The sequence below is a fragment of the Lithobates pipiens genome, unplaced genomic scaffold (genome assembly GCF_037356315.1).
Source record: "Lithobates pipiens isolate NorthernLeopardFrog02 unplaced genomic scaffold, aLitPip1_a1.2 Scaffold_52, whole genome shotgun sequence".
NCBI lineage: Eukaryota > Metazoa > Chordata > Amphibia > Anura > Ranidae > Lithobates > Lithobates pipiens.
The window spans coordinates 2951667-2978038 of record NW_027507875.1 but is presented as its reverse complement, the minus strand read 5'-3'; the positions used below and the strand labels follow the sequence as shown (position 1 = coordinate 2978038).

Genomic DNA, 26372 nt, shown 5'->3' with positions numbered 1-26372 from the left:
TCACTGAAAATTGATCACTTCTGATCAGGCCTTCAGTACATCAGGTGTACCTCATTTCTTGAGACACTAACAAGTCAGGAAAGTACAAATACCCCCCAAATGACCCCTTTTTACAAAGTAGACATTCCAAAGTATTAAGTAAGTAGCATGGTGAGTTTTTTTAAGTTGTCATATTTTCCCACAATTCTTTGCAAAATGAAGATTTTTTTTTTATTATTGTTTTTTTTTACAAAATTGTCATATTATCAGGTTATTTCTCACACACCGCATATGCATACAACAAATTACACCCCAAAATACATTCTGCTACTCTTCCCGAGTACGGAGATACCACATGTGTGAGACTTTTACACTGCCTGGTCACATACAGAGCACTAACATTGATGTAGTACCTTCAGACGTTCTACGAGCAAAAATGACGCATCTCATTTCTCAACCACCTATTACACTTTTGAAGGCCCTAGAGTACCAGGACAATGGAATTTCCCATAAAATGACCCCATTTTGGAAAGCAAACACCCCAACATATAATCTGTGAGGCATAATGAGTCTTTTGAATGGTTAATTTTTTTCCAGATGTTTTTGGAATATGTGGAAAAAAATTAAAACGCATTTTTTTTTACACAAAATTGTCAATTTATAAGATATTTCTAACACATAGCATGTATATAGCAAAAATTACACCCCAAAATACATTATGCTACTCCTCCTGAGTATGGCGATACTACATGTGTAGGACTTTTAAACAGCCTGGCCTCATAGAGAGGCGGAACATTGAAGTAGTACGTTCAGGCGTTCTAGGAGCATAAATGACACATCTCATTTCATTCCTACCCATCACACTTTTGAAGGTCCTGGACCACCAGGACAGTGAAATTACCCACAAAATGACCCCATTTTGGAAAGCAAACACCCCAACGTATATTCTATGAGACATGGGCTGCAAATAGGTATTTGGGTTCTCTGATAGGCTGGAGATAGGTACTCTGGTACTCTGATGGCCTGGTGACAGGTACTCGGGTACTCTGATGGCCTGGTGACAGGTACTCGGGTACTCTGATGGCCTGGTGACAGGTACTCGGGTACTCTGATGGCCTGGTGACAGGTACTCGGGTACTCTGATGGCCTGGTGACAGGTACTCGGGTACTCTGATGGCCTGGTGACAGGTACTCGGGTACTCTGATGGCCTGGTGACAAGTACTCGGGTACTTTGATGGCCTGGTGACAGGTACTCTGATGGTTTGGTGACTGGTATTTGGGTACTCTGAAGGGCGGTGACAGGTACTCATATGGACTGTGACAGGTACTCTGGTACTCAGATGAACTGTGACAGATACTTGGGTACTCAGATGGACTGTGACAGGTACTCTGGTACACAGATGGACTGTGACAGGTACTCTGGTACACAGATGGACTGTGACAGGTACTCGGGTACTCAGATGGACTGGAACAGGTACTCGGGTACCCTGATGGACTGTGACAGGTACTCGGTACTCTAATGGACTGTGACAGGTACTCGGTACTCTAATGGACTGTGACAGGTACTCAGGTACTCAGATGGGCTGTGACAGGTACTCGGGTACCCTGATGGACCATGACAGGTACTCGGGTACCCTGATGGGCCGTGACAGGTACTCGGGTACCCTGATGGGCCGTGACAGGTACTCGGGTACTCTGATGGGCCGTGACAGGTACTCGGGTACTCTGATGTGCCGTGACAGGTACTCGGGTACTCTGATGTGCCGTGACAGGTACTCGGGTACTCTGATGGGCCGTGACAGGTACTCGGGTACTCTGATGGGCTGTGACAGGTACTCTGATGGGCTGGGACAGGTACTCGGGTACTCTGATGGACTGTGACAGGTACTCTGATGGACTGTGATTGACAGGTACTATGAGGGGTGGTGACAGGTCCTCTTTATTGGGGGGGGCAGGCAGGCAATCAGTGTGATTGGTGTACGCTAGGTGGTAACGAGATGTTACCGCAATCTCCTCCTCACACACGATCGGTGTGTGAGGAGGAGAACAACCCGGTAACATCTCGTTACCGCGTTTTTTTTACATTTTAGTGATCGGCTGTGAAAGGATCACAGCCGATCACGTGAGTAAACAGCCGGCCAATAGCTGTTTACCAGCGTCGGTGATGGGCAGTGTTCCCGGGGAACACGCTGCCACCGACGTGCACGCACAGCGTGCTCACGATCGCGCGCATGCGCCGTGCACAGTCGGGGTAGGACCATCTGTGATCGGCCGTGACTTCATCACGGCCGATCACGTGGTAAACAGCCATAACCAATGGCTGTTCACCCCCTTCGGTGGCGAGCGGTGTCTCCGTGACATGCCGCCACCGAAGAAACAGGGATGCGCGCGCATGATCGCGTGCATTCCCTGTTTAAACGGGAGGACATCATATGACGGCCTCCCGCCACAATATGTGCGCCGCCTGCCCGTCATTTGCGGCCGGCGGTCAGCATCTAGTTAAAAGAAGCACCGCTTTGTTTGATGATCTCTGTTTATTATATTTACTGACATTAAAGTCGTTCTATTTGATATATTCTAAACTAATCGCTGCCCATATATCAATATAGTTTATAATGCTGAGATTACCATATCCAAGATGGCAGAATTCATACTTCCGGTTTTCATACATTCTCCTTAATAACCATAACTAAGATGGCCGCGAGGGCACTTCCTGTTATGGTGTATTTAAGGCGTGAGATGGCGGCCAATCACGATCCCCTGAAGAAGTCGCGTGATTGACATAACGCGTAGGGAGTGGCCGTGACACAATACCGGAAGTGACGTAAGACTGGCGGAAGACGCCAGGACACCATTTTCTTTGTGTGCTGTTTCTTTTTTTTTTATCAATAGTTTTTATTAAAGTTTACATTTTTTTTTAAGACAAATTACAGAAATTATGACTAAATAACAGATCAGTTACAGTAGTTAGATACATAGATAATAGTATCCAAAAATAATAAAAAATATAATATAAAGAAAACCATATTAATTATCTCAATTATAATCGGGATAATAAAGATGACGATCGGGAGGTTATTAACCACTTGCTTACTGGGCACTTAAACACCCTTCCTGCTCGGTGCTCTCACAATTTGAATGACAATTACTCAGTCATGCAACACTGTACCCAAATGAATTTTTTTTCCTTTTTTTCCCCCACAAATAGAGCTTTCTTTTGGTGGTATTTGATCACCTCTGGGGTTTTTATTTTTTGCGCTATAAATGAAAAAGACCGAAAATTTTGAAAAAAAACGCATATTTCTTTGTTTCTGTGACAGAATTATGCAAATTATTAATTTTTCTTCATAAATTTTGGCCACAATTTATACTGCTACATATCTTTGGTAAAAATAACCCAAATTAGTGGATATTATTTGGTCTTTGTGAAAGTTAGAGAGTCTACAAGCTGTGGTGCGAATCACACAAAATTGATCACATCTGATGTACTGGTGGACTATCTCGCTTCTTGTGACCCGAACAAGTCAGGAAAGTACAAATACCCCCCAAATGACCCCTTTTTGGAAAGTAGACATTCCAAGGTATTTAGTAAGAGGCATAGTGAGCTTTTTGATGTCATTTTTTTTCCCACAATTCTTTGCAAAATTAAGATTTTTCTTTTTTTTTTCTCCACAAAATTGTCATTGTAATAGGTTATTTCTCTCACGTGGCATGTGTATACCACAAATGACACCCCCCAAAAAATTCTGCTACTCCTCCTGAGTATTACAATACCACATGTGTGGGACTTTTTCACAGCCTGGCCACATAGAGAGGCCCAACATGCAGGTAGCGCCATCATGTGTTCTAGGAACATAAATTACACATCTAACTTGTTGACTATTTATTACACTTTTGAAGCACCAGGACAATGACACGTGACACTGATGACAGATGGCACTGATACGTGGCACTAATATGTGGCACTGATGACAGATGGCACTAATATGTGGCACTGATGACACGTGGCACTTATACGTGGCACTGAAGACACGTGGCACTAATACGTGGCACTGATGACAGATGGCACTAATACGTGACACTGATGACAGATGGCACTAATACATGGCACCGATGACGCGTGACACTGATGACAGATGGCACTGATAAGTGGCATTGATGACACGTGACACTGACAACAGATGGCACGTGACACTGACAGGTGGCACTGATGACAAATGGCACTGATACGTGGCACTGATGACAGATGGCACTAATACGTGGCACTGATGACAGATGGCACTATGTGGCACTGATGACATGTGGCACGGATGACAGATGGCACTTATACGTGGCACTGATGACAGATGGCACTGGGGGCAGGTGGCACTGGGGGCAGGTGGCACTGGGGGCAGGTAGCACTGGGGTGGATGGCACTGGGGGCAGGTAACACTGGGGTGGATGGCACTGGCGGCAGGTAGCACTGGGGTGGATGGCACTGGGGCGGATGGCACTGCTGGGGGAGGATGGCAATTTTTTCTTTTTTTTTAACTCAAGGCAGAACGGCTGCCGCTGCAGCCGTTCATCTCTCCCCTCTCACACTGTCTGTGTGAGGAGGGAGAGCGGCGCTGAGAGGTGATCTCATATGTTTACATATGAGATCATCTCCCATTGGACACGCCGATCACGCTGTAAATGGCCGCTGTGATTGGCCGTTTACAGCGATCTGTGTTTGCCTGTCCCCGGGGGAAACGGCAAACACAGAATTTTCCGCGATGCGTGCCCGCGGCGGCACGCATTGCGGTAGTAAACATTAGGACGTCCAGGGACGGCCACCCGAACGAACGCGCCTGCTCTACGGCCATCATTCGGTTATAGGGCGGGCGCGAGGTGGTTAATACATCCATTGTGGAGACAATACACAAAAATAATATCAATATTATCTTCATATATTTATATACTGCCAATTTAAGTAATTCAAAGATGGTGAACCTAAATATATTCCCGAACACCCCTATGGGTGCTAAACTGTGTTCGGGACAGTAATAGTAACCTGTCATTTAATAGATACAAAACAAAGATTAAAATATTAGAGCTGGGGTAAGTAATTTTTTAATTCAAGTTATCTAGGAACAAAGAACTTGTGCAATGTTTTGGGGACTAGCCCATTTTAACCATGGCTGCCATATTTTATGAGTGTGTTCTTTTTTGTGAGGCTGAAGAGCTAGAATTGATTCATAAATGTAATGAGTTTGAGTCGATTCTATCACTTCTTTTATGGAAGGAGGATCAGGATTTTTCCAGTTCCTTGTTATACTGATCCTGGCTGACAGCAAAATGTGTAAACACATTTCTAAACTGGATAGGATATCTATCAAGATCAATGGATAATGGAGCCAGTGAGGAATTTGGAGGAATGACTGTTTTGGTAATTTCAGACATAACTTGAAAGATTTGTTCCCAATGCTTCCCAAGTTTAGGGCATGTCCAAAATGTATGCAACATATCACCTTTTTTGCCGCACAATCTCCAACATTTGTCGTCAAATGTGCCGTTGAATTTAGATATTTTCTCAGGAGTAAGATACCAGCGTTGAGTCAATTTAATGGATACTTCCCATAATATAGAGCAGCATGTGGCTTTATATGTGGTGTTACAAGCTTTTTCCCATTGCTCAACTGTATAGGTGTATCCTAAGTCTTCTTCCCATCTAAATAAAGGGATAGTCTTTGTAAACACACTTTTTTGTTGAAGAAGATTATAGAAAAGAGAGATCCCTTTTTGTTGATGTATGGGGATCTTAAGGAAGGACCAAGCCGATTGGGGAACATTATAGGTCCATGATGGGAGGTTGGAAATGCAATTCTTAGTTTGGATGTAGAGGAATAAATCTGAATTTAGCAATTGAAATTTCTTTTGAAGTGTAGGAAATGGTTTGATCACCCCCTTATCAAGTAGATCAGATAGATATTTAATTCCCTTCTCTATCCATGGTGTAAATGAGTTTGTCTTCATGAAATTATGTAGAGTATTTAGCGGAATTTGGACTTTGGTAGGAAGAGGGTGTGAGGAAGTTAGATGCAGAAATCGAACCCAGGATTTAAGTGTCGCTAATATTGTTGGGGAGATGCGAGAAGGTATCTTGGCTCCAAGTGCCATGGAAGGAATCCATATTGATAGATTATTTCCTGGGATCTTAGCAGTTTCCATCTTCCCCCAAATTGTAGATGGAGGAGATAGAAACCATTCCTTAGACTGTGTAAGAACCGAGGCTAAATAATAATCTTGGAAATCCACATACCCTGTTCCCCCAGCTTGACGTTTCTTCACTTAGTTTGAATGAGCACATCTAGATTTTTTACCCTGCCAGATGAATCTAGAAAACAGAGTCTGAAGGGATTGGAAATATTTTAATGGAATTGGAATCGGGAGAGTTCTAAAAAATTTGTGGAAGGTGAAGCATTTTAAATGCTGCCAAACGTCCCATCCATGAAAATTCATGGGATGCTAGTTTAGTGAGATTTTCTTGTAATGCATTACGAAGTGGAATATAATTATATTGGAACAGTGTTTTACATGAATTTGATAATTGAATACCCAAATATTTAATTGTACTTTCAGTCCATGTATAAGGGAATTTTAATTTAAGATGTTTAGTAGTATTTTCATCTATCCCCAAGTTCAATTTACAAGATTTATTCACGTTAAGCCTGTAATAAGAAACTTTGCTAAACATATTTAGTGTTTCCTGAATTTCCGGTAAGGATTTCACAGGATCAGTAATCATAAGAACAACATCATCTGCAAAAAGGTTGATTTTATGTTCTTGTTCAGCAATGGTAACTCCTAGAATTTTTTTGTTGGACCTAATACTCTCAGCTAGGGGCTCAATAACAAGGTTAAAAATTAGGGGGGATAAGGGGCATCCTTGTCGTGTACCATTTGTTATTGGGAATGGAGGTGATAAAGAATCCGTAGTATACACTCTAGCCGAGGGGACAGAGTACAGGGCTAATATTGCTTTGTTGATTTGACCTGTTAAGCCAAATTTAGTCAGAACGGATGACAGGTATCCCCAATGAACTCTATCGCACGCTTTTTCAGCGTCAAGCGACAGAAACAGGGATGGCGATTTGGTGAGTTCTACATGGTGTATTATATTTATCATTCTTCTAGTAGCATCCAATGCTTGTCTTCCTTTGGTGAAACCCGCTTGATCTCTATGGATAAGAGAGGGTAACAAACTATCTAGTCTTTTGGCTATAAGTTTCAAATACATTTTAACATCTAAATTGAGTAAGGAAATTGGTCTAAAATTTTTAGGTGAAAATGGTTCCTTATCTGGTTTTGGAAGAGTTACAACAAGAGCATTCAGCATTTCATTGGGAAATGATGAAGAATTGGCTGCTAAATTATAAATGTCACATAGTATAGGTGCTAGTGTACTTTGACATTTTTTAAAATATTCCCCTGTAAAGCCATCTGGACCAGGTGATTTCAAGTTAGGAAGAATACGGATAGTTTGTAGAATTTCAGGGATAGTAAAGGGAGAGTTGAGAAATTCTAATTGTTGTGGGGAAATAGATGGAAGTTTGACACTCTCCAAAAAGGTGTCAATCTCCTCCTGAGAAGGTTGATGGGTATCGCCATCGTTCTTAATGTTATATAATTCATTATAATATGAGCTAAATGCTTCAGCTATTGAAGAAGGCTTAAGCAATTTTTCATTAGTGTGAGGATGGTAGAGGAATGGAATTTTTGTCTTAGATCGATAACCTTTAATGCGTAATGCCATTGTTTTCCCTGCTTTGTTCCCTGTTGCATAAGTGGTAGCTCTGAATTTTTTATAGGATTTATCATGTGTCTCTAGAAGTAGGGTTCTTAATTCATTACGTAACTGGAAAATATGTGTTTTAATGAAAGGAGAAGGATCATTTTTATTGTGTTCCTCAGCTTTGGCTATCTCCTTAGTAAGTTCATCCATTGTCTGAGTTCTTTTTTTTTAGCTTTAGAACCTAATTGCATAAACACCCCTCTCAAAACAGCTTTATGAGCATTCAATAATATCATTGGGTCAGATATAGACGTCGAATTAATTGAAAATAATTCAGTAAGGTGTTGTTGGAGTGTTGTGGAGTAATTTTTATTTTGGAGAATATAGTTATTAGCTCTCCATATATATGAATTTGGTTGGGATGATGTGGTTGTTATAGACATGCTAATGGGAGCGTGATCTGACCACGTGGCCGTGTGTATATGGGAGGATGAAATCTTGTCAAGCAGCCATTTATCTGTCAAGAATAAGTCAATTCTGGAGTAGGTATTGTGCCATGGTGACAAATGTGTAATCCCTTTCATTAGCATGTCCACATCTCCACACATCAAATAAGTTTTTCGAAGTTATGAACTTATGAAGGGGAGAAGCATAGCGTTTGGACTTAGCAGAAGAATCCATATCATTGTTTGGAATCAAATTGAAATCTCCACGTATCAGGAGGTATCCTTTTTGAACTTTCCTCGCCTCCTCTATAGTTTTTTTTATGAAATGCATTTGCCTTATATTCGGAGCATAAATACATACAAGGGTGTATTGAATATTGTTAATGGTACAAATCAAAAAAATATAGCGACCTTCAGGGTCAGTGATACAATTATCTAATTGAAATGTAATAGTATCTCTAATAGCTATTAACACCCCTCTTTGTTTTTTGGAGAATTTTGTTTGAAAAATATGAGGAAAATGTTTATGTTGACATTTGGGAGATGCATCTTTAGCAAAATGTGTCTCTTGAACACATAATATGTCACAATTAAAGGATAAGGCAGACCTCCACATAGAGGTTATTTTCGCTGGGTGATTCAGTCCCCTTGCATTTAGGGACAATATTTTGAAAGACATATTAATATACCGTATATACTCGAGTATAAGCCGAGATTTTCAGGCTCTTTTTTGAGGCTGAAAGTGCCCCCCTCGGCTTATACTCGAGTCATCGCCGTCTGACTGCTCGATCAGCGTATCGAGCAGACAGACGGCGGACATACTACAATTCGAAAGTCCGTAGTACGAGGATGAGACGATGTCCGTGATAGGCGGAACACAGGCTGCTGGGAAATTCAGTGTTCCGCCTATCACAGGCGAAGGCGGAGGCGCGGCTTTTGAATTTTAGAATGGCCGCCGAGGCGCGGACGAAGAGCGGCGATCCTGGCAAGGCACGGGACGGAGGCAAGGCAAGGCACGGCACGGGACGGGACGGAGGCAAGGCACGACACGGGACGGAGGCAAGGAGGCAAGGCACGGCACGGGACGGAGGCAAGGAGGCAAGGCACGGCACGGGACGGAGGCAAGGAGGCAAGGCACGGGACGGAGGCTCGGGACACAGGCTCGGGACACAGGTAGGCTGGACACACACACACACACACACACACACACACACACACACACACACATGGACACACACACACAGGGATGGATGGATGGAGACACACACACACAGGGATGGATGGATGGATGGAGACACACACACACAGGGATGGATGGATGGATGGAGACACACACACACAGGGATGGATGGATGGATGGAGACACACACACACAGGGATGGATGGATGGATGGAGACACACACACACAGGGATGGATGGATGGATGGACACACACACACACACAGGGATGGATGGATGGATGGACACACACACACACAGGGATGGACGGACACACAGGGATGGACGGACACACAGGGACGGACACACACACAGGGATGGACAGGCATGTCTCACCCTCGGCTTATACACGAGTCAATAAGTTTGCCAGTTTTTTTGGGGGTAAATTGGGGGCCTCTGCTTATATTCGGGTCGGCCTATACTCGAGTATATACGGTATATCAAACTTAGATGTTACTATAATTCTATATATTCCTAAAAGAATATTTTCTAGTTTCTATAACGCTTAAACTAAATATCGAAGTATTTGTTATATGATCAGTTCACAGTTACTATTAAATCATGCACACAACAATGTCGATTTTTTTTTTCAAACCTATGAAAAAACGAGTTATTACTTTATTAGTAGTTATTTGGCAATATATATTGCAAGAGGAAAAAAAAAAAAAAATGAATTAATAAAAAAAAAAAAAAAAAAAAGAGAGAATAAAAAATAAAAGAGTAAAGAAAAAAATATTTTCCAAGAGTCAGCAGTAATCCACTCAAAGGAATGCTGACCAAGATAGGGGGTGAAGTTCAAGTAGTAAGGTATTGAGCATCAAACCAGACCGTATATGTCAGTAATGCATTTAACAGGCAGGAGTAGTTCATTTGTATTTAATTATATTTTGTTCATGTTTTTGTCCAAAGTGGAACAAATTAGGTTTTTCCTTCAAGGCAGGGGTGTTATGTGGAGTATCAACTATAATACCCCATGCTTGGAGTAATTGCATGCCATCTTCAATGGTAGATCTAGCAAAATGTTTCCCGATGTAAGTGGTCAAGATAGTGGCTGGATGTCTCCATTTGTATGTGATCTTATGATTAGATAATGCCTTTGTTACAGTTTTGAGCTGTCTTCACATTTGTAGTGTAAATTGCGAGAGATCGGCGAATAATTGTATGTCTGAGTATGGTGGTGGCAGAGTAGTTAGCTCCCTCGCTTTGGAGAGAATTTGCTCTTTAGCTTGATAAAAATGATTTCGCAGAATAACATCTCTGGGAATTGATTCTTCTAGATGTTTTGGTTTGGGAATTCTATGAATAAGATCGATTGTAAGTTCAATCGGCGATAATTCTGGCAATAATGTAGAAAATAGTGTATTTGCATAGTTACGTAAATCCATAGGTAGAACTGACTCTGGTATTCCTCTCATTTTAATGTTGTTTCGACGTGAGTGGTCCTCGAGATCTGCCAGTTTCATCTTGACCCACATGGAATCATCTTTTTGTTCTGTACATGCATCCACTAGCTTATTCACTGTTTCAGTGCATTCCTCCGTTTTGTTTTCAACGTATTGCAGTCTACCATCCATATGTTTCATATCAAGAGAGAATTTATGAATCATGGAGGATAGATTAGATATAATAGGTGATTGTAATGACACAAGCATTTCTTTCATTGTGGTATCTAATACTGGCTGATCTGATGTTGGGAAAGCAGCTATAGATGTCTGTAATGAGGACATAGCATTATCACTATGCAGAGCTGTGTTCACAGTATCAGCTGCCTCACAAGATAAATCCAGCTTCATCCGTGATTTTGCGGGTCCCTGAGATGTTGAGGATAGTTGAGAGGAGCCATTAGAATATGAGGATGATAATTCCTCATCCATTTCAGGTGGATGGCTAGCAGAAAGGTTTGTGTGAGTTTTATTATTTTTCCTCACCGCTCCGGCGGCGCCATCTTGGATTTTAGTCAGCTCACTGCTCTGTTTAAATGTAAATGATGACAGCTTTTTTGGTCCCCTTTCTCGTCCTCTTTTGCGAGACATTATTGCCCCTACTGTCCCAGGAGTACTGCAGAGTATTTAGGTATGTTTTTAGAGGAAAATACCTGACTGTTTTTTGCTGTTAAACGGCCGGCTGTGGAGAGCTCTAGGCTTAAGCAGCCATCTTCTTCAGCGCGCAAGCCACGCCCCCCCCCGTGTGCTGTTTCATTTTTTAATATGTGAGAGTCAGATTTATATTTTAATTAATTAAACCTTACTTTTTAAATAAATACTACACTATTAGAGCATTTTCCTTTTCTCTATGTTATCTCATTGAGCGGCATATATCCGTGGAAATCACTACCTGATTTACAATACAGTCAATACAGGGATGAATGGCCCCCTGGTGGCCCAGTATGGATGTCTGATTTTCCACTCATTTACAACTGAAGACCCCCTGGTGGTTAAAGACAGAACGGAGGCTGTTTGCTTTGCTTGATGTGCTTTTTTTCAAGGAGTGGAGGTGAGAGTTCTGGGAACTCATAGTTTCTCGTGTTATAGGAACATATTTTACCTGCTGTTTCTCTGAATGTTTTTGAATACCTCTGGTGCCATTGAACAACATTCTTAGACTTATCATATGGACTATATTTTGTGCCTATTTTTTGAACATTCACTATTGTGTATTATTTATTTTTAAGCACGTAGCACTTTATTATTATACAGTGGACTTGCGCAGGATCACTATTTATTTTATTAATAAGCGCATATTGATTTCTTTGTGCAAAAGTTATAGCTTCTACAAAATAGGGCAGAGTTTTATGACATTTTTTTTTACTAGTAATGGCGGCAATCTGCGCTTTTTTAAATTTTTATCAGGACTGCGACATTATGGCAGACACGTCAGACAATTTGGCCATTAATTACTGTAAAAATGTCACTGGCAGTGAAAGGGTTAACTACTAGGGGGCAATCAAGGGGTTAATGTGTGTTCTAACTGAAAGTGTATGAATAGATGATCTGTCTGTTCTCCCCTCAGAGAACCGGAAACTGTGTTTAAACACACAGATCAGGGTTCTCCATGTGCTCAAGCGATCGCGGGAGCCCGTGGGGATCGCGACCGCCGGGCACTTGCATAAGCTCACTGGTCATTTGCTTATTTCAAACACTTACTTTGGATATTACTTGTGTACTGGGACATTTTGATAGTATAATTATCTTTATGTTAATTTTGTTTTATTTTTTTATGTTTTATTCTTTTATACCAATATAATTCTGCGCTATCCAAATGAAATTAAAAGATAATCATGCTAAATCCTATTATTACTGACTGCAGTTAAATAGTGGTGGTGAGATATTCCATTCCTATGTAAAATATTAAGTGAATATAATGGTGCAATCTTATGCGCTTAAAAATTGCGATCATAAACACTTAAATTGCAATCCTATGTGATGCTTCCAATGGTAACCTGTGTAACTTACACACCCATATAGATACACATGTTGTATTCACATGCAATAGAGACATTTGCAACCCTGTGTGATATTTATAATAAATGTGATAATTGCACTGACAACCTGTAATTAACGTAAATCTATAAAAAAGTGCATCTATATACAATAATCAATATAAAAATAAAGTGAACCATTTTTAAAGTGCTCTTGTGCTAAACTAATTCATACATTAATCTGTATCCACAGAATCGCAACATATAGTCCATTTATAACTACTCCATTCTTCTGGTACTTATTGCTGATGATAAAACGAATGATAAAACATCCCCCTTTGGGATATGCGCTCACCTTAGAGCGTGTGACCTTGCACAGTCAAAACATGCTTTCAAACCACCTCTCGGTTTATGGTCCGCATTCGGATCCTTGGATGGTTGTTTGCAGCAATATTCATTTGGAAAAACAGAGGGAGCTGGATAGTGTATTACAGTTTTTAAAAGTTTTATTTAAAATGACAATATTCCCTAGATTAGGGTACTCTCATTTAATAGGTGCTATGAGCCCACTATGTAACAAGCCAAACAAATATAAAGACTCTGTACTGGTGTGTCCTCTCCTGCTCTGAGAGCTCTCCACTGTCTCACAAACCATCCTGTCCCCTCCCCAACATGTGTCGATACCAGTAAATGTATCTTCCTCAGGGGCATTCTCATCTTTTTGAATGCTTTACTTATGGCTGAAATCAAATTGGTCTCTAGGACTATACTGGGTCGTAACGATACATTTAAATGCTCCTTGTTTAAGTATTCTCACAAACCCCATATTCTGTTCTTTCAAGAGACACATTTGAATGGCTGTAGTGTTCTGGAATTGCGCATGGCATGGGTTCGGCAAGCCTTCCATTCAGGCTACTCCACATACACCCAGGGGGTTGCAATCCTTATCAACTAATCTCACCTGTAAGGCAGCGAGGATAATAACGGATCCCGGAGGAAGATCTAATATATTCCTCCCTGGTGCTGCATTCAGTTTTGTGGGCTTTTGTTTAGGTTTATTTACCCCCTCCAATAGATCTCTCCCTTTTGTACACTATATATGAAAAACTGGCTTCTTATCAATCCACCCATGTCTTTATTGGAGGGGATTTTAATTCAATTCTAGATGCTATGCTTGACACCTCCAACCCACAACGGAAGGCAAACACTTACCTTGGGCAATGGGCTGACACTTTTACTCTGATGGAACTGTGGAGGTGGAAGCATGTTTCTGCCAAAGCCTTCTCACATTTGTCTTAGACCCACAAGTCAAGTTTGCGCATTGACCTGGCATTTGGCAGCTCAGCTCTTGTGAAGTTGTCTGGGACCTCCTATCTACCAGCTGAGCTTTCTGATCCTTCTACTTTAGAGATATGTCTCCATGTTGGTAGGCAGAGTGACCCGAGTACATGGAGGTTAGCTCCACGGTGGGTCCAAAATTATTAGGTTGCTTAGTCTGTTTCTCCATTGACTCCTACTGGTCAGCCAATGTAGATATGGCCTCTGTGGAGATAGTGTGGGATGCATTTAAAGCAACCACGAGAGGTTATTAAATCTCGGCTATTAAAGCTGTCAAGGTTCATTATGCCTCCTTGACCTCACAATTGGAGGACTGTGAATCTGAAGCAGCTGTACACTTCCCAAAGCACCCCTCATCAGAAGCCTATCTCCAACTGGCCCAGGCACAAAGATGTTAATCTTCATTGCACCACTTTAACACAGTCTGATGTAAATTTATTTGCTGGTAGAATCTTTGAGTTGGTTAAATACAAAAAAGAAACGCATCTGTAGAGGAAATTTGGTAGCAACAAAAAAATGGCCAAAAGTAACCCAAGGTCGGACTTTAAAGGCACATTGGACAGAAGTAAATATAAAATAATATTTTATTTATGACAGTACATGGTGCACACAGAGCAAAAACAGAATGAGAATTAAAAACTCATAGTAAACGCTGAACATAATACATAACATGGAAAAACGTGCATAATATACAGTGCCTTTGCGAAAGTATTCGGCCCCCTTTAACTTTTCAACCTTTTGCCACATTTCAGGCTTCAAACATAAAGATATAACATTTTTATTTTTTGTGAAGAATCACCAACAAGTGGGACACAATTGTGAAGTGGAACGAAATCTATTGGATTTTTGAAACTTTTTTTAACTAATAAAAAAATGAAAAGTGGGGCGTGCAAAATTATTCGGCCCCCTTGCGTTAATACTTTGTAGAGCCACCTTTTACTGCAATTACAGCTGCAAGTCGCTTGGGGTATGTCTCTATCAGTTTTGCACATTGAGAGACTGAAATTCTTGCCCATTCTTCCTTGCAAAACAGCTCAAGCTCAGTGAGGTTGGATGGAGAGCGTTTGTGATTGTGAACAGCAGTTTTCAGCTCTTTCCACAGATTCTCGATTGGATTTAGGTCTGGACTTTGACTTGGCCATTCTAACACCTGGATACGTTTATTTGTGAACCATTCCTTTGTAGATTTTGCTGTATGTTTGGGATCATTGTCTTGTTGGAAGATAAATCTCCGTCCCAGTTTCAGGTCTTTTGCAGACTCCAACAGGTTTTCATCCAGAATGGTCCTGTATTTGGCTGCATCCATCTTCCCCTCAATTTTAACCATCTTCCCTGTCCCTGCTGAAGAAAAGCAGGCCCAAACCATGATGCTGCCACCACCATGTTTGACAGTGGGAATGGTGTGTTGAGGGTGATGAGCTGTGTTGCTTTTACGCCAAACATATCGTTTTGCATTGTGGGCAAAAAGTTCGATTTTGGTTTCATCTGACCAGAGCACCTTCTTCCACATGTTTGGTGTGTCTCTCAAGTGGCTTGTGGCAAACTTTAGACGAGACTTTTTATGGATATCTTTGAGAAATGGCTTTCTTCTTGCCACTCTTCCATAAAGGCCAGATTTGTGCAGTGTACGACTGATTGTTGTCCTATGGACAGACTCTCCCACCTCAGCTCTGCAGTTCATCCAGAGTGATCATGGGCCTCTTGGCTGCATCTCTGATCAGTCTTCTCCTTGTCTGAGCTGAAAGTTTAGAGGGACGGCCAGGTCTTGGTAGATTTGCAGTGGTCTGATACTCCTTCCATTTCAAAATGATCACTTGCACAGTGCTCCTTGGGATGTTTAAAGCTTGGGAAATCTTTTTGTATCCAAATCCGGCTTTAAACTTCTCCACAACAGTATTACGGACCTGCCTGGTGTGTTCCTTGGTCTTCATGATGCTCTGCGCTTTCAACAGAACCCTGAGACTATCACAGAGCAGGTGCATTTATACAGAGACTTGATTACACACAGGTGGATTCTATTTATCACCATCAGTCATTTAGGACAACATTGGATCATTCAGAGATCCTCGCTGAACTTCTGGAGTGAGTTTGCTGCACTGAAAGTAAAGGGGCCGAATAATTTTGCACGCACCACTTTTCAGTTTTTTATTTGCTAAAAAAGTTTAAAATATCCAATAGATTTCGTTCCACTTCACAATTGTGTCCCACTTGTTGGTGATTCTTCACAAAAAATAAAATTTTATATCTTTGAAGCCTGAAATGTGGCAAAGGATTGAAAAGTTCAAGGGGGCCGAATACTTTCGCAAGGCACTGTACATAACAATGAGCCCCTGTGTGTCAACGCGTTTCGCTGTTTAGCTCTGTCAGGACACATTCAGGGCTTGTTGGAAAAAACAGGTCTCACTATGTAAAATAAAAAATGTAGGTAAAACTTTGTATAACACATATTTAAAATGGATCATTATGATATCCGAGCGGCATCCGCAGCACATAGAAAAATGCCTTGCAAAGAAGTCCACATCGGGTATCACCATATATAGTATTCAGACACTTGGGTATATTGGGCCAGAAGTAGACTGGAAAAATTGTTTACAACAAGAATTGGTCTCATAATTAAAAGCATATTTCAAATTGAAAAAAAATATATAATAAATATACTCACTGGCTCACTATATTGCATACCACATATTAATAATATTAACTGGTAAAAAGAACCCAAAACAGAAAAAAATTATGAAGGAAGACACTTTGTAGACTATGGTAAGCATGAACAGCGGCATTTAACACAATACATGCAGCTTCATAGGCTTTTTTGCTGGGTTATATCAACCTGATACTAAACTTTTTCTCCTTCTTTTCAGGTGGCTTTGTGGGACTAGCAAATTTGTTACAGCCTCACTAGTACTTGCTGATTGCAATGGGGGCCTTTGGTTTGTACCTATGCACATGCGTTTGTGCTTGGCCAAATATCTATATTACTGCTGTGGCCCCATTAGTGGTGTCCATATCACCCCTCCTCCCCCTTTGTGTTTTTCTCCCTTCATAATTTTGTGCTCTTTTGGGTTCTTTTTACCCGTTAATATTATTATATGTGGTATACAATATTGTGAGCCAGTGAGTATATTTATTATTTATACTTTTTTTCAATTTGAAGTATGCTTTTTATTATGAGACTAATTCTTATTGTTGTAAACAATTTTTCCAGTCTACTTCTGGCCCAATATACCCAAGTGTCTGAATACTATATATGGTGATACCTGATGTTTAGTCGGTAGATTTTCTTCTATGGACTTATTGCCAGGTATTTTTGTATGTGCTGCGGATGTCGCTTGGATATAACGATCCATTTTATGTGTCCTTGTACAAAGTTTTATCTATATGTTTTATTTTACATAGTGAGACCTGTTTTTTCCAACAAGCCTTAAATGTGTCCTGACGAAATTAAATAGCGAAATGTGTTGACGCAAAGGGGCTAACTGCTATGTATATTATGCATGTTTTTCCATGTTATTTATTATGTTTAGCGTTTATTATGTATTTTTCTTTTACAATATTTTTATTCATAAAAATTTTAACATGTACAATGTCGACATTTACCATCTTAGTATGAAGTAATGATACAGGTGACAAATCTGTTATAAGTCGGTTACATCACAGATTTCCTTGTATTTATGTGAGGTTTTGTTTATCCTTGTCGTTATTTTAGGTTTATATAGTAAGGTCAGACCTAAACCGCAAAAAATTAAACAAAGAAAATAGAAAGGAAAAACCTCCTCTGGGTGGTGCACGGGTGTGCTCCAACATGTAGCACGGGGAACCATGGGGGGAACCCCATCTCCCTCCATCACCTCCACTAAGTGTAACCAACTAGTTTAACTTCTGAGTAGACCCAGAGGCCTTAATTGGTCCATGGGCCCTCAGAGGCAAATTCCGGTTGAAAGAATAGAGAGCGAGGAAAGGAATGATAGAAAGAAGAGTAGAGGATAGTGGAGGGGGTGCACTCTGGCCCTGGAGAAAAGTACTCCCGAGCCACTCCCATCTCATTATGTAGCCGAGAGGTAGTTAATCCAAAGGTCCCATATTTTGTCAAACAAAGCTATCTTATCGTTTAAAATCACAGAGAGGCGTTCGTTCACCATTATCCATGACAGTTTACATTTTAGCAAGTGAAAAGGGATCGTTGGGGATTTACAAGACTTGGCAATCGCTATTCTTGCTGCAACAAATATGAAGGAGGTGAGTTTCTTCATGTGCTTCGATTTGTCCCCTCCACTGGGCGTCCCAACAGTGCCTGTAGGTCCATTCCTCAACCGCTAAGTTGATTTCTACATCTTGCTCCCATATGTGCATGTAAAACAGTTTTTGAAAAGTCAAGGTTAAAATACTATAAATCTGCAATATATGACCAGTGTGCTTGTCGAGGGTCCTGCTAAAAATTTACATTGGGGTGTATGTGGTTAGATCCGAAGTGCGATTTAATGTTGCTAGGAAATGAGCTATCTGCGTATAGCGATATAGTTCTGAATTTGGGAGATGTTACTTTTCCTGGAGGACCTGTTTCGACAGAGTCTATGGTCACAGAAGTCTGCTATTCGTAGCAGACCTTTGTTAGTCCACCATGTAAATTCATGAGGGTGGAGACCCGGGGTGAATGAAGGATTATTAAACAATTGGGCTAATGGGGTGTGTGGGGATTTAAATTTATATGTAGTTACGGTTCTGTCCCATAAGTTTTTAAAGAGAAGGATAGAGTCTGACACAATATTGTCGGTCTATCTCTGCCTTTCATCCACATTAAGTGGCTAATCCCTCTATTTGAATACAGGGAGGATTCCATCGTCATCCAGAGTGGTTTATATAGTGTAGAGAGGGTGTGGGTTAAAAAGATTCCCAAGTATGGAAGGGCCTCGTTCTGCCATTTAAATGAGAATGAGCTTCGTAAAGCCTGGATTATGTGTTTGTAAGGATATATTGAGTGCTTGGGATTTTGAATGGCTCACTTGCAGGCTTGTAATTAAAGTGAAATGTTTTATTACTATGTTTAGAGTGGGCAAAGAGGTGACTGGGGAGGAGAGATGTAACAATATGTCATCAGCGAACAATGCGCATTTATGTTCGCGGTCTCCACAGTGAACTCCCTGTATATTTGGATGATCTCGTATTTTAATGGCTAATGGTTCTAACGCCATAATAAACAATAAGGGGGATAGTGGGCATCCATGTTGGGTTCCTCTGCGTATATCTATATTTTGTGACCGATAGCCCCTAACTACTAGATTCTCTGTGGGAGCATTATATGTAGTTTTAAGTGTTGTCAAGAATTTCAGACCAAACCCATAACGTTCTAAAATGAAGAACAGATAGTCCCAGGATAAGTAGTCAAAGGCCTTGTGTAGGTCTAATGAGATCAGTAGCGCTCCCCTCTGACCTCCCCCATCCCAGCCTGAATTCAGAGCAGATATGATATTGATGATCCTTCTGGGGCTTGTCTATTGGGGATGAACCCTACCTGATCAAGATGGATGTATTTTGATGCAAATAAGTTCATGCGAGTAGCTAAGATCTTTGTCATTATCTTGAGGTCTAGATTAATTAGTGATATTGGGCAATAATTTGCACAGTCCCCATGGTCTTTATTCGGTTTGGGTAAAATATGAATAAAGGTGCTATTTTCGTGTGATGGCAAAGTGGATCCTTTTCTTAATTCATTGTAGAAAGAGCACAGATTTGGGTCTGAACCTCTGTATATTTGCGATAATAGTGGCCAGAAAATCCATCCGGGTCTGGTGCCTTGGATGGGTTTAGATTTTTAATAGCTGCTGCTACTTCTCCTGCAGTAAATTCCACATCCATTAACTCTACATGATCTTGGTCTAGTGTAGGGAGCATGATGTCTTGGAGGAACTCCTCCACTTTATCCTTGTGGAGAGAGGTGGGGGAATTGTATAGTTTGGAATAAAAAGTGTAAAGTTCCTGCAGTATTAGCTGAGGACTCTGAGTTGTCTGGCCATTCTGCAGTCACAGTTTAGGTAGAACAGGTGTAAATGGTCTGGGAGTTTGTTTCCTCACTAAGTTTATTGGGTTTATCTCCCATAGTGTAATATTGATGTCTGGACCATCTAATGTATTTTTCTGCATTTGTGGTGAATCTCAAGTTCAGAGCCGTGCAGGCTGTGTCAATCTGGTCTCTAAGGTCAAGATGTTGTTTGGCTCTTTTGCGCATAAGGCATTGCAACTCCTCATTCTGTTGGCTGATCGTTTGTTCTTGCACTCATTTCACTCGGGAAGCTAATTGTATCAGTTTTCCGTGGATGATGGCCTTATGGACTACCCAAATCATGGTTGGGGTATAGGACAAGGGGGGATTGTCCTGGAAGTAGCCTTGGAGAGCTATTTCTACTTCTTTGGCAATAATAGGGTCATTTAATAAGGACTCGTTTAGTTGCCTAGACGATGGTTGTGGTTTTGACCATAGGTTTGTTAGTGTGACTTGGATCGAGGAATGGTCTGACCATGCCATAGGGAGAATTTTAGCCGACGAGACATAAGAGAGAATTAGTGATAATGTGAAAAAGTGATCTATTTGGGAATACGTTTTGTATATGTGGGAATAAAACGTGTAGTCCCTGGTGGTGGGATGAGCATCTCTCCATATATTGATCAAATCATAGCTGTGTAGTAGGCATGCTATATCCCCACTTTGTTTTGGGGTGTGTTTTAGAACTGCCTTCCTGGGGTTAGATTTATCTGAAATTTGGTCTAGGGAAGTGTTGCTATCCCCTCCCAAAATTACATGTCCCACCACATGGGGCATAATCACTGTTGGCATTGAGTGCAGGAACTGTGTTTGCCCTGTGTTGGGAGCATTATAGTAGAGTAGGGTGATTCAATTTTCATTGATTTTCCCTGTTGCCATGATATAGCGGCCTTCTTTGTCCCTTATAATGTTGGTAGGCATGAATGGGATCTTCTTGGCAATACATATAGCTACTCCCCGTTTTTTTATCTGGTCCTTTTGATAAAAAGACTGTGGAGTACCGTGCGTGTAGATATTTAGGGGCAGAGGTCGTTGAAAAGTGTGTCTCCTGTATTAGTAGTAGTACTGTATGTCTATCCCCATTTTATAGTATTGTTGAAAGGCCTCTGTCCTCTTAATAGGGAAGTTAATGCCCTGCACATTGTGTTAAGATGGTATATTTTGTGGAGGATCTACTGGTCACCAGGGTTTTTGTGGATGACACGTACCTGGTATAGGAGCCCAGAATGCAGGGAGCGGCCTCTCGTAAGCCTCTGGCTCGAGAACCCCTGGAAGTGGGAACAGGAATTCAGGAGTCCAGAGGGCACAAGTGCCAGGCTGGTGTAGGACTGGTCCGGACCAGAAGGAGCGGAGGATCCACAGGAGCGCTGGATAGTAGACACCCGGCAGACAGGTAGGAACAGCAGAAGGCAGCGGGCACAGGCAGATGGGCTGGAACAGCAGGTGGCAGACAGCAGCAGGCACAGGCGGTCAAGCTGGGACAGCTGGTGGCAGACAGCAGACGGCAGCAGGCACAGGCGGTCAGGCTGGAACAGCAGGTGGCAGACAGCAGCAGGTACAGGCGGTCAGGCTGGAACATCCGGTGGCAGACAGCAGAGTCAAGTACAGGCCGGGTCGGTAACAGGCGGGCAACAACGGTACACAGGAAGAGGCAGAAGCGTAGCCAGACTGGCCGGAGGCCAGTGGCGGGCAGCAAGCAAACGTCGTCAGGAACAGGCCGGGTAACAGGAATCAGAGGCAATCAGGTAGCAAGTAGCAGAATAACCGGACACGCTGTAGACTGGACAGCAAGGAGGCACAGTGGCAGATCCCTTAAGTAGCCCTTTGGGCGCCAAAAACGGTCGCATGGCGAGTCTACGCTCCCCCGCGGGTAACCGTGTGCCCGTTCGTGACCCCACGCACCTGCGTGCGTCCGTTCGCACCATCGCGCACCCGCGTGAGCCCATTCGTACCTTTCGTACCAACGCGCATCCACGTGCGTCCGTTCGCGCCAACGCGCACCCAAGTTCTTAACATGGGGCTTCTGCGGGCAGGTCTCCTATATGCCACTGGGACGACCATGACAGTGGACTGTACTCATGATATAGCCTCAAGGATTCTGTCAGAGGTTCTCTCTGTCTATCACGTCGGAACCCTTTCCTGGAGTGGGAGTGCACCAAAGGGAAGAAAAGCTCAGAAAGAACAAACAGATTTAAAGATAGAAAACTGCACTTCTTTGGTTAAGCTGTAATAAAAACATATTAACAATGCTAACATATAAAAAGAACCTATGCACTGTAAGTCAGTGCAACCGTGGGGATGCCAAACCCCCTTATGTTGCAAAGTTGCCTCCACTCTCTGAGTAGGGGCAAGTTCACCACAAGTGGCATGCGTTTTCCGCTCCAGCCCACCTCTTGCTTTGTCTAGAAGGGACGGAGGGAACCACCTGACGGAACTTGGTGTTATTGGGAGACTGGACGACCGTCAGTGTTGGGGGCATTGGAGAGTGGTGAGTCCTTATAGACCAGTCCCAATTCCTGGAGCAACTCTTCACCCGACTGGAAGCTGGCAAAGGAGTGGGATTTCCCTTTATAAGTGAAAGGCAACTGGAATGGAAATGACCAACTATATTTGATCTGGCGGTTGACCAGATGGGTTATAAGTGGTTTCAGTTGTCGTCTTTTCTGGATCGTCGCCTGAAAGATCTGCAAAGATCTGGACCGTATTTCCCATAAGTGAGATATCTCCTTTAATTCTAGCCTCCATCATTATCTTTTCTTTAATCTGATAAAAATGCAGCTTAACTATTATGCCATGGGCCAGGCCATCTGGCCTAAATGCTGTCAGGGCTCTGTGAACTCTGTCTAATTCCAGCTGGTGAGAGGAGTTTTCATCAAGGAGTGTATAGCGTCTTCCAGGTCTCCCACAGACTCTGGAAGGCCACGTACGCGGAAGTTGTATCTCCTAGATCTGTTCACCAGGTCCTCAATCTTCGCATTAGCCTGTTCTAGTTGATCTTGTAGGGAAGAAATCATTCTGGTATTTTAGGGTTAATTCTCTTCACGGTACCATCCATTTTGGACTCTATCATATCTAGCCTTTCCCCCAGTTGTGATAATTGTGCAGGCTTTGGACAATTCCTGTTGAGTGTGGAGAATATGGCTAGGAGGACTGAATCTCGTGAATATGTGGCATTAAGAATAGGTGGTTGAGGATGCACAGAACTGATTTGGCTCAGAGCCAGTGTTTTTAATTCTCATTCTGTTTTTGCTGTGTGCTCATGTACTGTCATAAATAAAAAAAAAATTTTTATATTTACTTCTGTCCAATGAGCCTTTAAAGTCTGACTTGGGGTTACTTTGGCCCATTATTTGTTGTTACCCAATCTTTGGGTAACAAAAATGGCAGACTTGGCTAATCTGGTGGCTGAGCCCCGCTACCAATTGATAATATCAGAATTGCAGACACCAAAGGGGGATTTCATTTCTGGCACAAAAGCCATTCTTTAGGAATTTGGCAATTTTTTTAAAGAATTGTACAGCCAGCCTTCACCTATCTCTACTAAACATATGGTGGAGCAGATTCAGAACCTATACCTATCCCTACCCCTTCTGGAACAGGCGGATGTGGAGTTTCTAGAGGAACCGATCTCCACACTTGAGATAAAGCAGCTATCTCTTCACTTCACCCTGCTAAAACACTTAGCCCAGATAGTCTGCCAGGCCATTGGTACAAAATGAATGCAAAAAAGATAGCTCCCAGATTGCACGCTCTCTACTCACAATGTTTGGAGAATAATTATCTCCCCTCTACTACATACCAGGCCCACATAGTCCTCATTCTCAAACCTGGGAAAGACCTGAACTTTTGTGCCTCCTATAGGCCTATATCACTTTTAAATTGTGATTTAAAAACTTTGGCCAAGATCCTTGCCACCAGATTCGTTAGGGTTTAGGGTTTAGTTAGAGACAAGTACTCACACATCTGCAACTTCCCTCCTTTTTGTTCTCAGACTCGGGTGTTGGAGCCTTAGGCATCGAGAAGGCCTTTCACACCGTGATCCGGGACTATATGGCAATGGTACTGCAGGCCTTCGGATTTAGTCCCATTTTCTGCAAATGGATTATTATATTGTATAAATCCCCAACAGCACAAATTAAATTGGGAGGTATGCTCTCTGAGACGTTCCCAAAACAAAGTGGACAACAAAGCGGGGATATCCGCTCTCCCCATTTCTGTTCACCTTGATGATGGAACATCTTGCCATCGCTCCCCCCCATCCCCCTCCCGTAAATCTACTACTGTGCAAGGTATACAAGTAGGTACCATACCTGGAAAAACTAGCTCTATATATATTCTCAATGACCCTGGACCCTCTTATAAAGAGGCCCTTAATATTTTCTCCAGATTTTCAGTCTTATCTGGACTGAAAGTTAATTGAGGAAAATCTCAGCTTTTGTCTAGAGACCCAGAGTCTTGTCGGGCTGGCAGACCCCTCTCTTCCTTTGTCCTGGGCCCCATCGATCTGTTATCTGGGGATCACCCGTACCCCCAATGTGTTGAACTTTATCAAATTAAATCTTAGCCCCCTTCTCATGAAGCTCAAATCCAAACTACGTGCATGGGGTGACCTCCCTTTATCTCTAATTAGTACAATATATTTAGTTAAAATTAAATTCCTCTCCGTCTTATGTTATGTCATAAGACACCTCGGTATGGATACCTAAACATTTTTTTGGTCAATTGCATGCTATTTCTTCATTCTTGTGGAAATCAAATAATCCCAGGTTTGGCTAATCAGTCATCCGGAGGCCCTGGACAAAGGGGAGATTAGCCTGCTCTGATTTTCCCCAAATTTTTTTTGGCCCATAATTGGGTGAACTCTGATACAAATGCCTCAGTGGTGCTGGAGGCGGCTTCTCTTGGGTACTATGAGTCACTGAGAAATGCACTATACAGAGACCTCCAAGCGCCTTTAGTTCTCGCATATTTTATGAAATTGGTAATACGGGTGTGGCAATTACAAGTTTGTAGAAATAGTGGGAAACCAAACAGGTGTTCCCCGGTTACCCCTTTGTGGTGCAATCCGTTACTGGTGGAATTCCACGCTTTTCCTGATCCGAGTATTTGGGCAACAAAGAGCATTAAGGCAATTGAGAACATATGTGAGAACGGGGATATCCATCTTTTTGACACGCCTAAACAAAAATGTGTCTAGAGTTATACAATCAGCACTTTTTTAGATACATGCAGCTCAGACATGCATTCTCTTCTCAATCTGGGTCCCAGTCAATAATACTCCTCCAATCTAACTTGGAATCCCTATTGCGAGATGATGAGCTGGTTAAACCCCAGTCTACTATATATAAGGCATTTCTGGTACATACTGGTCTGGAGACTTTACAGGCCAAGGTGTGGGTGGATTTCCCAGAGCTAGATACAGAAGATTAGGAGGACCTGTGGGTCTTTCTGCAAAAGTAATAATACTGCCTACCAACCAATTTGTAAATGATCTTAAATCATTTTGTACTTCCTTGTACGTGTAAGTGCAATAGCATCTCCAAGTTTTCATTCACATGTATGTTCACACATCTGCAGCTCTAATACCACCTACACACGATCTGACTATCCGGCGGACCATTCACCCGTGTGTGGCCTCCGGTAGACTTTTTGTTCCCAAAAGTCCGGCAGACTTAGAAAGAAGTCTTGACTCAAAATTGTCAGCCGGACTCGGCTGTCCGGTGGAAAATCCACCCGTCTGTGTGCTAGTCTGCTGGACTTTTGAAATGAACGGACTTGCCCACACACAGAGTAAAGCCTGTTCATTTTGAACGTGACTCCACGTAGACGGGACTAGCGAAGGAATTCAATGTTGCCGCCTCCACCGGCGAGATTGACACCTCGCAAGCTTCTGTTGCCTGGTATGGATTTAAAGGGGAACCCCTACGCCGAAAAAACAGCTTGGGGGGGTCCCTCCAAAGTCCATACCAGACCCTTATCTGAGCACGCAGCCCGGCCAGTCAGGAAACGGGGTGGGGAGGAGTGAGTTCCCCCCCCCTCCTGAACTATACCAGGCTGCATACCCTCAACATGGGGGGGTGCTTTGAAAAAGGAGGGCCCTGCGGCGGAAGAAGTCGTAAGAAGCTGTCTAATAAAGTACTTTAAAAACCTGTGTTGTTTTTTTTATTAACACTTTTTCCCC

General features: G+C 42.2%; 1 protein-coding gene across 4 annotated transcripts in view; it reads left to right on the top strand.

Moving 5' to 3' along the window:
• The window catches only part of STRIP1 (striatin interacting protein 1), a 722689-nt gene that overhangs the window by 348682 nt on the left and 347635 nt on the right, over positions 1–26372 (top strand). Inside the window, exon 1 of one of the 4 annotated variants that reach the window (XM_077467362.1) lies at positions 7233–7238. The exons of the other annotated variants lie outside the window; for them this stretch is intronic. The gene's annotated coding sequence lies outside the window, so the exon portion shown is untranslated. Of the gene's footprint in view, positions 1–7232; positions 7239–26372 lie in introns of those variants that run through there. 4 annotated transcript variants of the gene reach the window in all.